We start from the raw sequence: 330 nt of genomic DNA on the forward strand, positions 1-330 counted from the left end.
CAGCTGTTGGTTGTTTTTTATTGATGAGTTGTGACAATTATACTACGCTCAAGTGGTTTCTGAACATCTGAGAAACTGTACATCCCTTCTGTCCTGTTACATCAAATGTATTCCTCGCTCCTGAAGTCTCTTCTACCACCAACTCCTGCATCATGTCTGGGTGGAGTGCTCCTTCTCTTTGAAAGTTTCAAGTTGGTTTTAAGTAGCACAGACAAGTTTTAAGACAATGTTCACATCACACAAATGTGAGCATTATTCCATCTGTTCTGGTTAATTTCTTTAAGTACACACTCCCTTCTTACATGGATGCATAAGCTGACCTGCTCACAT

The sequence above is a fragment of the Chiloscyllium plagiosum genome, chromosome 17 (assembly GCF_004010195.1).
Source record: "Chiloscyllium plagiosum isolate BGI_BamShark_2017 chromosome 17, ASM401019v2, whole genome shotgun sequence".
Lineage (NCBI taxonomy): Eukaryota > Metazoa > Chordata > Chondrichthyes > Orectolobiformes > Hemiscylliidae > Chiloscyllium > Chiloscyllium plagiosum.